This window comes from Musa acuminata, chromosome BXJ3-1 (genome assembly GCF_036884655.1).
Source record: "Musa acuminata AAA Group cultivar baxijiao chromosome BXJ3-1, Cavendish_Baxijiao_AAA, whole genome shotgun sequence".
Taxonomy (NCBI): Eukaryota; Viridiplantae; Streptophyta; class Magnoliopsida; order Zingiberales; family Musaceae; genus Musa; species Musa acuminata.
In genome coordinates this window covers 27,762,255-27,776,963 of record NC_088349.1, presented here as the reverse complement: position 1 = coordinate 27,776,963, position 14,709 = coordinate 27,762,255, and the positions used below count along the sequence as shown (strand labels likewise).

The following is a 14,709-nucleotide window of genomic DNA, read 5'->3' as shown; positions in this document are numbered from 1 at the left end:
CGATTGGGCAACAAGCCGCAAGAGAGGATGATGCACCGAAGAATCGGACGAAGCGCCAACCAATGACGTGCCGGGCAACAGAATGTCAATTCGCATTGTAATAATTGTCTAGATCGGAGTAGAGTTTTGGCTTGTGTGTGCAGGATTAACTACGATAACGATGAAGACATGAAGCGAAACAAAGTGCCGGAGTCAAGCACGAAGGATTCGTTGGGAGTTCGAGAGTTCTATGGAAGTCCGAAGGCTCGTCGGGAATGCTGCCGGAACTAGCCGAAAATGAGTAGGGAGCTTGCCGAAGGGTTTTTCGGAAGCTCGCCAAAAGGATCGTCGGAAGTTCACAGAGCTCACCGAGAAAGATCGGAGCTTACCAAAGAAGCTCGTTGGAACTCGCCGAGATCAAATCGTGAAGTCTACGAGCTTGCCGGGAGTCCGCAGAATGGTTTCCGAGAGTTTGTCGGAAGACCGCCGGAAGTTCGCCGGAAGCTCGTCGAAAGAAGTCTTGACTTGCAGACTTTGTAATAGCTTAGAAATTGTCTTTAAATTCGTAGTTAGCACGTTAATTAGGGTTAGGATTAGGTGTAATATCCCTCGCTTTTAAAAATTATTAATAAAGATTTATTTATAAATTGGAGGACCTATATGTAAATATAGAAATTTCAAAGACTTGTTAAGTTGTAAAAAGAAGTAAATAAAGAAAAACCGAAAATTTCGGTTTTATCCCACCGCCTCCCACGCACTCTCTGTTTATTCGAGAAACAGAGAGGAGCGGTGGGGCATGAGGAGTGAAGAAAAGAAGAAGAAGAGGGAAAAGAAGAGAGGAGGAAGAAGAGAGGAAGAAGAGGGAGAAGAGAAGAAGAAGAAGAAGAAGAAGAAGAGGAGGTGGCTGCAGCGAGGGCTGTAGCGAGGAGCTGTGGGGCGTGGGGAGAAGAAGAGAGGAAGAAGAGGGAGAAGGGAAGAAGAAGAAGAAGAAGAAGAAGAAGAAGAAGAAGAAGAAGAAGAAGAAGAGAGGAGGATAGCTGCGGCAAGGCTGCAGCGAGGAGGTGTGTGGCGTTGGGGAGGAAAAGGGAAGAGAAGGAGAAGAAGAGGAAAAAGAGAGGGAAGAGGGAGAGGAGTGAGAGGTGGCAGCAGCTAGGGCTGCAGCACCTCTGTTTCCTGCAGGTGGAAACAGAGGAGAGGTGTGGGGCATTCGAAGAGGAGAAGACGAAGAAGAGGAAGAGAAGAGGAAGAGGAAGCAGGAGAAGAGGTTGTGATACCTCTGTTTCCTGCAGAGGAAACAGAGGAGAGGTTGTGTGTGACGCCGGGGAGGAGGAGGGAAGAAGAAGAGGAGAAGAAGAAGAGAAGGGAAAGGAGGAGCTGCGGCTGCGACGGTAGAATCTGCAGCTGGAGGAGAAGGAGAGGAAGAGATGGTGAGGAAGAAGAGAGGAAGTAGAAGCGGGTGAAGAGGCGGCACCTCTATTTCCTGCAGGAGGAAACAGAGGAAAGGAGGTGATGTTCGTCGGGGAGAAGAAGGGGAGGAAGGAGAAGAAGAGAAGAAGAAGAAAGGAAGGAGAAGGAAGAGGAGAAGGGAAAGAAGTAGCTGCGGCTGCGGCTGTGGCAGCTGCAGCTATGGCAGGGAAAGAGGAAGAGAAAGGAAGAAGGGAAGGAGAGGAAGAAGAGAAGGGAAAGAAGGGGCTGCGGCTGCGGCGATGGCAGCTGCAGTTGGAAGAGAAGAAGGAGAGGAAGATGAGCAAGGGAGGAAGAAGAGGCTATGGCCGTGGCTGAGGCTGCGACTGCAGCAGTGCAGCTGGGAAAGAAGAGAAGGAAAGGAAGAAGAAGAGAAAGGAAAAGGGAAGAAGAGAGGAAGAGGAGAAGGGGAGGCAGCTGTGGCAGTGGCAGCTGCAGCTGGAAGAGGAGGAAACAGAGCAGGGGAGGAAGAAGAGACTGTGGTTATGGTGGCTGCGGCCATGGCTGCGACTGCGACTACGGCAGTTGCAGTTGGGAAAGAAAAGAAAGGTAGTGCGGTGGAAGGGGCTGCGATTGTGACAGCGGCAGCGGCGGCGGCTGTGGCAGCTGTGTTTGAAAAAAAAAAAGAAAACGAAGGAATGAGAGTAAGAGAGAGCAGGTGACTATGCCTCTATGTTCTGCATGAGCTGCAGTTGTGGAGGAAAAGTAGAAGGATTTGGGCTGACACCTTCTTTGGATCTTCGGATCAAAATATTTGAAAGGCAAGTTTCCCAATCGTTTCTCCTATTATTGTTCTAATCTTTCCTATTGTAAGTTTCCCGATCGTTTGTCCTGTAATTGTTCTAATCTTTCCTATTGCAAGTATCCTGATCTTTCCTCACTATAATTTTATCTCTACATTTGCTTTGAATATGAGGAACTTTGAATTGTTCTAGCCTTGCATTTGATATATCTCCTGTTTAGATGTAACGATTCAAATCTGTGCAACTTCCAAGATTCTGACCTTTCTACCTTGTTATGGTTATAACTTCATGTATTGACATCTGATTTGGACAAAACTTATTTGATCAAAATATAGACTCATAAACCTTTGTTTTGATAGCTTATTTTAAGAATTCGGAGTAAGTTTGCCTGCCCAAACTTCTGTTTCAAATGAGCCTACAGATTCTGCAAAACAGGGATCGTAGTTTCTGACCTTTTGATACTGAACTGCTTATAAGTCCCTGTTGCAAATGTTGATTTATTCAAAGATTATTTCATTGGAAACTAGACTCATAGATCTTTCTTTTGATATATGGATTGAAATACCTGCCCATTTATCTGTTGAATCTGACATTATGAATTCTGCAAAACAGAGATTTTGTTCTACGACCCTTGTTTACCAAATTATTTGTAACTCTCTCTATTGGACAGTTCAATTCATATGAAGCCTGTCCTATCTGAAAGTATAATCCAATGATATATTTCTGAGTAAATTGGAGCACGATTGATAGTTTGAATCATTTGTTCAAAGTGCCCCTTGTATTTTGCCAGAAATCGAGCTTTGGTCGATTTCTCATATTCTGGTTTCATTCCTTTGGAAATTGATATCCTTTAGCTTTCTTATTCAATTGAGCTTCATATTACTGCTTTGAATTCTTGTATGCTCTTGTCCTTAAAATTATTGCATTCTTAAAAACTGTTATGTAACGTTTATGCTATATCGTATTGACTCATATAGGCACATGTATATCCCATTGTTCCGCATTTGCTTTCGATATGTGTCTATTCCAGTTTCATTCTTTGGATATTAAATTCATCTAACCTTCTTATTTGAATTGAGCTATATATGATTGCTTGGAATCCGTGTGTACTCTTGCTTTCATTTCCTTTCAAATCTGATAACATTTGTGAAAGATTATTGCTTGCTTCGTATTGACTCGTAAAGGCACATGTACGTTTTGTTGTTCCGCGTGTGCTTCCGATATGTGCTATTTATTGTTCATACTGCCCTTTGTACTCTGGTGTTTGTGGGATTGTCTGGACCTTTGCCAGAAATGGTAAAGGGTATGTGTTTAGAGCCTGCGATGCTCTGTCGGCCCCCTCTGGCTTCACCTAGATGTGGGTGGATGGAGCTCCCAGGCGTGGGAGACTTCTGTCTGGTGTTCATTCAGAAATGGATGAATCACATTCTGTTCGAGATCCCACTACACCTTCTGTATGTTTGATATGATATCCAGAGCTTTGGTTATGTGTTTCGGTACATGCTTTGGATAAGAATGATATGATTGCAACGTCAAAGACGACGTTTGAGCTTCTGTATGGTATTTGTTATTGATATGCTCTGAAAAGTTTCATTCACTGTTGATATGCTTTGAAATGTTCCATATGTCGTTGATATGCTCCGGAACATTTCATACGCCATTGATAAGCTCCGATATGTTTCATTTGTTATTGATATGCTTCGAAATGTACCATTTGCCATTGATATGCTCCGGAACATCTCGTACGCTATTGATATGCTCCAATTACTCTGTGCTCCATTTGTTATGAATCAAATATGTTTTGAATGACATGATACATATGATTTTGTATCTAATGAGATGGTATCCTTGAGAATTCTTGTATTCTGCCTTGCATTATGATACCTTACTTGTTTGAAACCATTCCTTTTGTTCTGAATATGCTTTGTCACTTGCTGAGCTATTTTTAGCTCACTCCGTTGTTATATAAATCTTTCAGGTCAGCTTGTCACCCTTTGAGATGTTTGATTTGGGCTGAGGCAGTGGATAGCTATAACATCCCTCATTTCCGAATTTTTGTATAAATTTCTGGTGATAATGTAAGCATCTATTTTAAATTGACAAAAGAAATAGAGTATGAATCAGAGGTAACTTATTTTTAAGATTTGGGAGATCTGTTCAAAAAAAAAAAGAAAGAATCTGAGGACCTATATGTAAACCCTAAGGACCTAATCGTGAATATGATAAAAACAAGGACTAAACTGCAAAACACACAAAATGACAAATTCCACCGCTTAAGCCTCTCTGCCTTCGTTCTTAAGGAAGCATAGAAGGCAGCTGCGTGGATGATCAGGGAAAGAAAGAAAGAAGAAGAAGAAGAAGAAGAAGAAAAAAATTGGGGTTTTTAGAGTTCTTGCTTTAATCTTTTCACTTCGGGTCAAAATTCTCAAAGGCAAGTGTTCTAACCCCATCCTACAGAATTTTTAGTCTCTGTTTTTATGTTGATTCAAAATAAATTGAAGGATTTCTATTTAGAAACTGATATGTCTCTCTTTGAACATAGAACCATGGATTCTGAAGTTTTTTCAGTAAACTGACCCCTATACACTGTTTCAGCTATAAGTTTTAGTACAAAATGTGAATTTAGGCAGGAACTATTTTGTTTGAAATTAGACTCTTATATCTTCCTTTTGACACTGATTTTGTAGATTTTGGACACCGAATACTTACCCAAACATCTGTTTCAAATGAGCCTATAGACGCTGTAAAACAGGGTTCAAGATTTCTGACCTATTGATACTAAAATGCCTATAACTCCCTGTTGAAAATTCTGATTTGTACCAAACTGATTTTATTTGAAACTAGACTTGAAAATATTTCTTTTGACATATAGTTTGAAAATTTTGGAATTCAATTTCCTACCCTATTATCTGTTGAATCCGACCCTATAAATTCTGCAAAACAGTGATTGTGTTTTTGACCTTGGGTTACCAAATCAAAGGTAACTCCGTGTTGGGAACCCTGTTTCATATGAAATTTGTTCCATCAGAATATAGATTGATATATGGTTCGACCATAGCTTTCTTATGGGTATTGGAGCATAATTGATATTCTGAAATATTTGTTTGATGTGCCACTGGAGTTCTGTCCGAAATCGAGCTTTGGTTGATTTCGCGTATTCTGTTCCATTCCTTTGGATATTTGAATTCGTTTAACCTTCTTATTGGAATTGAGCTAAATATGATTGCTTGGAATCCCTGTACACTCTTGTTTTCATTTCATTCTAAATCTGAATACATTTGTGAGAGATTTGTTCTTTGTTTCGTATTGTCTCGAAAAGGCACATGCACGTTTTGTTGTTCCACGTGTGCTTCCGATATATGCTACTTATTGTTAAAACTACCCTCTTGTACTCTGGTGTGTGGGATTGTCTGGACCTTTGCCAGAAATGGTAAAGGGTATGCGCTTATTGCCCGCTCTGTGGGGTCCCGCTCTGTGGGATATTCTAGACCTTTGCCAGAAATGGTAAAGGGTATGTGCTTAGAGCCTTCGATGCTCTGCCGGCCCCCTCTGACTTCACCTAGACGTGGGTGGATGGAGCTCCCAGACGTGGGAGACTTTTGTCAAGCGATCATTCAGAAATGGATGAATCACATTCTGACTGAGATCCCACTACACCTTCTATATGTTTGATATGACATCCAGAGTTTTGGTGAGTTATTTCTGTTCATGCTCTGGATGAGAATGATATGATTGCGAGGTCAAGGACGACGTTTGAGCTTCTGTACGATATTTGTTTTTGATATGCTCTGAAATGCTTCATTCACTGATGATTTTGCTTTGAAATGTTCCATATGCCGTTGATATGCTTCGGAACATTTTATATGCCATTGATAAGCTCCGATATGTTTCCTTTGTTACTGATATTCTCCAATTACTCTATGCCCCATCTGTCAGGAACCAAATATGTAAGATTAAAAGGACAATTATGTTTCTGCTCCTAATGATATTATGTCTACGAAATCGTATATTCTGCCTTATATTTTGAAACTGTATCTCTTTGGAAATTGTACTATTTTGATATGGATATGTTAGTCACTTGCTGAGCTCTTTATGCTCACCCCGTTTGTTGATAAATTTTTCAGGATAGCGTATTGCTTGCTTAAATGTTAAGATTGGGCTGAGGCGATGGAAAGTTTAGAAGATTTTGGGCAGATCTTTGTTCGCATATGTGTATTTGTTGTATAAGATACTCTGCATCTTATGAAATGTGACGATGAATCTAAACCTGTGGATTTTGTGTAAGATAAAGGATCCCTTGTTGGGAAATCATAGGGGGGCGACATCATATGCGCAGCGGAAGAACAAGAAAACAAAAATCCCCGATTCCCAAAAAGGTGTTCATCGTCGTGCGAAGATTGGTGCGCAAAATCCGCAAAAACACAAAACTGCGTATAGAGATTGTGTTACCTAGGGAGATCGTATATCCCTGTTTCCTTGCAGATCCTTAGGAGAGGGTGAAGGAGGTCAAGTGTCCTCCTCTCTAGCGGTGATCCACACAGCAGGGTTGCGACGACGCTCCTCAAAACTCCAGGCCTACTCTGAGGTGGAGAGGGAGAGGAGAATAGGAAGGGCAAGCAAAGACTCTAGCCTATGAGGCTGTGAATCCCTCCTATTTATAGAGATCCCGTGTCAAAACCCTAATGGGTCCTTTCCCTAGTGGGTATTGGATCTGCATCCAATAAGACAAGGGCTCCGTCGGATATCTCATATCCGAACCTCTACTCATCGCAATGCCTACCATATGTGTGTGACCCTCTAGGCCCAATATCGAGCTGGCCGTGAGTCATACCTGTCAGAACTCCTTCTAACTAAGTGAATTATTATCTCTGTAATAATTCACTCGACTCATCGACTACGGAAGTACTAGGCCACTACGCCGTAGTCCCCAGACGATACAGGGGAATCCAATCCATTGGACCTGTCTGTCCTCAGTTACCATGTACCTATAGTCCCTCATCCATCTAATATCCCAGAGACCGTATATCGAGCATGGTGCTGTCAGACCCATACGGTTTCTACTCGAGTCTCGCTCTAATCGGATTCTCCTGGAGAACTCTTTCTCTCTCAACCCGAATGACCCTGGCCAGGGATTTGTCTGAGCAAGAACACATGGGATATTCCTCTCATGATACCGAGAGTGGATGATCCTCTATCGACACTCAATAGCCCTCGTAAGGTCGACTACCACTCCCAATGACCAGCTGTACTAGATCTGGGAACAGCCAAACCTATAAGTCTGGTATCAAAGAGTGGAGCACTCATACAGGACATCCTTGGTGTCTCAAGTCTAAGAACCAGATACACCACTAGGACTACGGAATCGTTGTCTGACAATAAGGCATCATCAACCATCCAGCATTCCGTAAGCGGATCAATCAGTGAACTCATTCTCCAATGAGCACCTGTACTGTATCCCTAGTGTCCCTACACGAGCAGCTATGAGACCAGCTGCATCCATCATATGGACGGGTATACAGCACACCAGTCTATCCGGTTATCACGATGTCCCTCTCGAGTAACCTATGACCGGGATTATTTAGGATATGTGTTTAAAGGTGAATCGATCTCATTATCGTGATCTCATCACGATCCGATTCCCACTGCACAAATCCAAGGACATCACAATATATATGCATTTATGCAATAGTTATAAAGTGATATACGCCAAAATATAATAAGCAAAAAGATTCTGTATCAAGTCACACGTGCCATCACTCACGTGATTGGCTTGCTGGGCACTTATGACTAGCAATCTCCCACTTGACCTAAAGCCAATCACCTATGTGTCTGATCCCCATCAGACCCCTGTGACGCTCAAAGACAATATGAGACAATGGCTTTGTTAGTGGATCTGCAATGTTATCTTCGGATGGAACTCTTTCCACTGCTACATCTCCTCGGGTCACGATCTCTCTGATAAGGTGGAACCTCCTCAGAACATGCTTAGATTTCTGATGAGACCTAGGTTCCTTCGCTTGAGCAATTGCCCCGTTGTTGTCGCAATATAGGGAAATCGGCTCCTCACTATCCGGCACGACTCCCAAATCTGTGATGAACTTCTTCAACCAGACTCCCTCCTTTGCTGCATCTGATGCAGCAATGTACTCCGCCTCTGTGGTCGAGTCAGCAGTGGTATCTTGCTTGGAACTCTTCCAGCACACTGCTCCTCCATTCAAGGTGTACACATACCCTGAATTCGACTTGCTATCATCGACATCAGACTGAAAACTTGAGTCAGTGTAGCCTTCAACCTTAAGGCTATTACCTCCATATACTAGTAAAAGATCCTTAGTCCTTCTTAAGTACTTAAGGATACACTTTACTGCTTTCCAGTGCTCCAAGCCTGGATCCGCCTGATACCTGCTCGTGACACTCAGAGCATGCGCTATATCAGGCCTAGTACATAGCATGGCATACATGATAGACCCTATTGCTGAGGCATAAGGTATCATATCCATGTTCGCCCTTTCTTCTGGAGTCTTTGGGGACATACTCGTAGAAAGCGATATCCCATGTCTCATCGGTATGAGACCTCTTTTGGAATTTTCCATGCCAAACCTTTTGACAATAGTTTCTATGTACCTGGACTGGGACAAGCCAAGCATCCTTTTGGATCTATCTCTATAGATTCTAATCCCCAAGATATAAGATGCTTCTCCTAAGTCCTTCATGGAGAAGTGTCTAGATAACCAAGCCTTTATTGTGGATAGCATTCCTATGTCATTCCCAATGATGAGGATGTCATCCACATATAACACCAAAAAGCTAATAGCGCTCCCACTTACCTTTCTGTATACACAAGGCTCATCTTCGTTCTTAACGAAGTCATAAGATCTGATTGCCTCATCAAATCTTATGTTCCAACTTCGGGAAGCTTGCTTTAGTCCATAAATGGATCTAAGCAACCTACACACCTTATCTGGGCAGTTCTTGGACACGAATCCCTCAGGTTGCATCATATACACCTCCTCCTCCAGGTTCCCGTTGAGGAATGCGGTTTTCACATCCATCTGCCAGATCTCATAATCATAGTGTGCTGCAATAGCCAATAGAATTCTGATGGATTTTAGCATTGCTACGGGTGAGAAAGTTTCGTCGTAGTCAACACCTTGCCTTTGACGATACCCCTTAGCCACTAGCCTTGCTTTATAGGTCTCTACCTTTCCATCTACTCCGATCTTTTTCTTAAAGATCCACTTGCAACCGATGGGTACAATACCTTCGGGTGCATCAACTAGGTTCCAAACCTTATTGGAGTACATAGAATTCATCTCAGAATTCATGGCTTCTTTCCACTTCCCGGAGTCTATACTCATAATAGCCTCCTCGTAGGTTTGAGGATCAATATCCTCTACATCCTCTGCTCTAATATGTCCCACATATCTCTCAGGAGGATGGGATACTCTATCAGACCTGCGTAAAGTTGAAACTTGTGTATTAGATACCTGAACAGACTCGGGCTGTAGAGTGGTGCTTGAGCTTGGTTCTCCAACCTCGCTCAATTCTATCATTCTCCCACTGTCTCCGTCAAGAATGTGTTCCTTCTCAAGGAACACTGCTCTCTTAGCTACAAAGACCTTTTGGTCCTCGAGATGATAGAAGTAATACCCACAAGTTTCCTTGGGGTATCCCACAAATTTACATCGCCCTGTCCTTGATTCTAACTTATCGGGGTTGTGTCTTTTAACATGGGCAGAGCAGCCCCAAATCTTAACTACTTTAAGATCAGGCTTCTTCCCTTTCCATATCTCATATGGTGTAGACACCACCGACTTAGTTGGAACTCTGTTCAGAAGGTAAGCTGCGGTTTCTAGGGCATATCCCCAGAATGAGATGGGTAGGTCAGCGAAACTCATCATGGACCGTACCATATCTAATAATGTACGATTTCTCCTTTCAGAGACACCATTGAGCTGAGGTGTATAAGGAGGTGTCCATTGGGATAATATCCCATGGTCCTTGAGGAAGTGAGTAAACTCTGTACTTAAGTACTCACCTCCTCGATCTGATCGAAGAGTTTTGATACTCTTTCCAGTCTGGTTCTCCACCTCATTCTTATACTCTCTGAATTTCTCAAAGGCCTCAGACTTGTACTTCATTAAGTACACATATCCATACCTTGAGAAATCATCAGTAAATGTAATGAAGTAGGAGTAACCTCCAATGGCATGAGTTGACATGGGTCCACATACATCACTATGTATGAGTTCTAACAACTCAGTGGCTCTCTCTCCAGTTCCACTAAATGGAGAGTTGGTCAGTTTTCCACGAATGCAAGGCTCACAAGTTGCATATGACACATAGTCGAATGGATCTAGATATCCATCATTTAGCAACTTTTGAATCCTTCTTTCATGGATGTGACCTAGCCTACAATGCCACAGGTATGCACTGTTCAACTCATCTCGTTTCCTTTTGGACACATTTATATTCATGATATGTGGAGTGGTGTCTAACATAAATAAACCATTATGCAATGTTCCTTTCGTGATGATCTTATCATCTAATAATATCGAACAACCATTGTTCTCAAAAACAAATTTATATCCACTAACTATTAAACATGAAATGGAGATAATGTTTTTGATAATAGAAGGAACAAAATAACATGCATCTAATGCAATAAAAGCTCCACTAGGCAGATGTAGGGCGACCTCGCCAACAGCTAATACAGCAACTTTTGCTCCATTACCCATCTTGAGGTCCATCTCGCCTCTCTCTAGTCTCCTAGGCCTTGCCAGAACCTGCAACGAATTACATATATGATAAGCACTACCGGTATCTAATACCCATGTGTTATCATAAGAGTCTGACAAATGGAGACTGATCATGAATGTACCTGAAGCTTCATCAAGCTTTTGTTTCGCCCTTTCTGCAAGGTACTCTTTGCAGTTTCTCTTCCAGTGCCCATCTTTACCACAGTGGAAGCACTGGCCTTTGTCCTTTGTTGGGTCTTTCTTAGCAACCTTTGCTTTACCTTGTTTGCCCTTGCCCTTTCCCTTCTTAAGGGACCTTTCTGCTTTCCTTTTCTTTCTGGTCTCACCAGTGTAGAGAACTGGCTTCTCTTTCTTAATAGTACTCTCTGCCTCCCTCAACATATTGAGGAGCTCTGGGAGAGTCACCTCAAGCTTGTTCATATTAAAGTTCATTATGAACTGTGAAAAGGAATCTGGTAGGGACTGAAGCACAATGTCCACACACAAGTTATCCTCTAGGACCATTCCTAGAACTGTGAGTTTCTCTATCCACTCAATCATCTTTAGGACATGGTTCTGAACCGGTGTCCCCTCAGTCATCCTAGCGCGGAAAAGGCTCTTGGATATCTCATATCGTTGAGTCCTTCCCTGTTCCTCAAACAATTTACGGACATGTAGGAGAATGGATCTGGCATCCATCTTTTCATGTTGTCTCTGTAACTCTGGAGTCATAGAGCCCAACATATAGCACTGAGCAAGAGTGGAGTCATCAATGTACTTCACGTAGCGAGCGATCTCATCCTCGCTTGCCCCTTCTTCGGGCGTAGGCATCACTGTATCAAGGACGTACACGATTTTCTCCGCTGTGAGAACAATTCTCAAGTTACGGAGCCAATCCGTATAATTTGGACCAGTGAGGCGGTTGACATCAAGTATGCCACGTAAGGGATTTGAAAGCGACATTTTCTGAAAATAAAGATGTAGCAAAAATGAATAACATGCAGATTTTGCAAGAAATAAACTATCAAGATATGGACTTCTATCTTAATATGCTCCCACTATTTTACTAACGAGTCACGCGACACCCTCAGCACGTGAAACGGAAGTCTCCGGCAGACTTCTAGTGGGGATCAGGATCCAATCAGCGTCTTAGTGTAACCTCGAGGGACTCGACCAATCACACTAAGCCTAAAAGGTAGACAACTCTTGCCGATCACAACTCCTTGTGATTCCCGTCCTGTTCGGCCTCCGAATCACCATGGCCTCGAGGGACTCGACCAACCATGATGCTCGGTTAAGTCAACACCTTCGTTACAAGATGAGTCTGATTTGATGATATACCCTCGAGGGACTCGACCAAGCATATCATGCCCTCAGGTCATCGGTGACATCTCTATGTCGTAAGCAAGATAGCGAATCGCGATATAGGTGAGTCTCGAGGGACTCGACCAACTCAACCTACACCGGGATTCGGTTCCGACTCATAACGATGGAAGGCCACGTGGGTCAATCTAATTGCCTCACGTTTACCGACTTAATATTATCGAGAGATATTTCTATGATTTGGTCTCCTAATATGACATGTCACACATATACATATTTAATATGTATCTACATCGCATGCAAATATATATACATATCTAGTATGTGTATAAGCAATCACACCAGATGATCATGGACCACAACCTAATATGATTAGGCCCGAGCCAGTAGGCCTAATCACTCACATCAAGATCTACAAATTTTCTCGGCGGAAACCTCTCCTTCCTTAGATGAATCCAGACCAAATCACCTGCATTAAACTCCACAAGTTTTCTGTGTTTGTTAGTAGCTTGCATGTACCTCTCATTTTGTTTATTAATGGTTGCTTTCACACCCTCATGCAGCTTCTTTAGCTGCTTAGCTCTTTCATCAGCATCTCCACTAAATTGCTTTGTTGTAGAATGAGGGATTAAGTCTAAAGGACCAGTAGGATTAGCACCATAAACTACCTCAAAATGACTCTTACTAATACTATGATGCATAGAACGATTATAGGCAAACTCAATTTGTGGAAGAATGGCATCCCATCGCTTAATATTCTTGCTAACATAGCTTCTAAGCAAATTTCCCAAGCTTTGGTTTGTTACCTCAGTTTGCCCATCGGTTTGTGGATGATGCGAGCTACTAAAATTCAAAGAAGTACCCAGCTTCCTTCAAAGAGTTCTCCAAATATGACTAATAAATTTTGAATCTCGATCAGACACCATAGTCTGAAATGTCCTATCTGCCATTGATATGCTCCAATTACTATGTGCTCCATTTGCTATGAACTGATATGTTCTGAAATGTCCTATCTGTCATTGATATGTCCAATTACTCTATGCTCCATTTGTTATGAATCAAATATGTTTTGAATGACATGATACATATGATTTTGTATCTAATGAGATGGTATCCTTGAGAATTCTTGTATTCTGCCTTACATTATGATACCTTACTCGTTTGAAACCGTTCCTTTTGTTCTGAATATGTTTTGTCACTTGCTGAGCCGTTTTTGGCTCACTCCGTTGTTATATAAATCTTTCAGGTCAGCTTGTCACTCTTCGAGATGTTTGATTTGGGCTGAGGCAGTGGATAGCTATTCAGAATTATGGGCAAGTCTTGTCGGTTGTTATACTGTGTCAAAGTGTTAGGAGATCTCTCTTATTTGGAATTTCAGAATGTTAAGTCTAATTTATGATGATACGAACTTGTGGTGAATAGTTAGAGTTCTGATTGTATAAATTGCTTAGCTTGTGAATTTATAAATGTTGTTCATGTTTGTTAAGTTGGCTTGGGTTGCCATAAATGTGAATTATCGAGTGATGTGATATATGATTATAAATTGCACAGGTTTTATGGATGTGAATTTGATTAAATGTTTTTCAGTGTCCTCAAACGTTAGTTTGGATCCTGGATTGGTTTGTGATGATGAAAAATTTTAATATCATGGATATTTTTTTTTAGAGGCGTGACACTTCCCAGGGGGTCACCCATCCTAGTACTACTCTCGCCCAAGCACGCTTAACTTCGAAGTTCTGATGGGATCCGATGCTTTAGTGCTGGTATAATCGCATCGGTTTCGGGTGCTTCGTCCAACGCCTATGTGCACGTCGAGGCTGGCGCATCAACCTCCGGAGCCTCTTGCCCATCACGAAACCGTCGGCGCATTCTCGAACGATCACGAAATCCCTATTGCAAGCTCTCTCCGAGCCCTAGCCCAACGACTGCGTATCGGTCACGACAAGCTTGCGCCGAAACCATCGGCACTTTCTCGAACGATCTCGGAATCGCTATTGCGACCCCAACCCGGAAAGCTCTTTCCGAGCCCCACGATACTGACAGCGTAGCGGTCACTGCAAATTTCGTGCCCCAAAACAATCGTCTCAGAGGTCTACGGGAGATGTTTCGTATCTCGGGACGCAAAAAGGAGTGCAAAACGAGGACTTCCCAGGGGGTCACCCATCCTAGTACTACTCTCGCCCAAGCACGCTTAACTTCGGAGTTCTTATGGGATCCGGTGCTTTAGTGCTGGTATGATCGCAGTGGTTTCGGGTGCTTCGTCCCTCGCCTATGTGCACGTCGCGGCCGGCGCATCAACATCCGGAGCCTCTTGCCCGTCACGAAACCGTCGGCGCTTTCTCGAACGATCACGAAATTCCTATTGCAAGCTCTCTCCGAGCCCTAGCCCAACGACTGCGTATCGGTCACGGCAAGCTCGCGCCGAAACCATCGGCACTTTCTCGAACGATCTCGGAATCGCT

At 42.7% G+C, this 14,709-nt stretch overlaps 1 non-coding gene and 1 pseudogene across 1 annotated transcript; both read right to left on the bottom strand.

Annotated features, from left to right (window-relative positions):
- Positions 1 to 13,909: 13,909 nt before the first annotated feature.
- On the bottom strand, positions 13,910 to 14,024 carry LOC135630074 (5S ribosomal RNA; annotated as a pseudogene).
- Positions 14,025 to 14,374: 350 nt separating this feature from the next.
- Positions 14,375 to 14,493, bottom strand: LOC135630407 (5S ribosomal RNA). Its single transcript, XR_010493931.1, has one exon. It is a non-coding gene; the product is annotated as a 5S ribosomal RNA (ribosomal RNA).
- Between the last annotated feature and the right edge of the window lie 216 nt (positions 14,494 to 14,709).